The sequence below is a fragment of the Camelina sativa genome, chromosome 8, assembly GCF_000633955.1.
Source record: "Camelina sativa cultivar DH55 chromosome 8, Cs, whole genome shotgun sequence".
Lineage (NCBI taxonomy): Eukaryota > Viridiplantae > Streptophyta > Magnoliopsida > Brassicales > Brassicaceae > Camelina > Camelina sativa.
In genome coordinates, this window is record NC_025692.1 from 24,607,627 (window position 1) to 24,607,966 (window position 340).

Genomic DNA, 340 nt, shown 5'->3' on the forward strand with positions numbered 1-340 from the left:
TAATAATTTTGCTATATGGTTCCTGCCTTTCTTTTACCCTGTCTGGAGAATTGGTCCGTATACAAAAAAGATGTTGTTTCTCTTCTAGGTTGTCCTTTTATTTTAACAAGTAAATTAACTATGTCTTGAGTTTACACCATATGGATGTATTACAAAGGCATTAAACGGTATATATACGGCTCTGTCTCTCTATATGTTGGACGAGCCAAGAGATCTCGACTATAGTTGTGGAGGTTGAGAAACGTTTCTTTGTTATCTTGATTGCAATGAAGATCCTAGAAACTGTATAGATATCCCCTAACTCTCCCAAAGCCAAAAAAAGACTCGTAAGACTTATCTT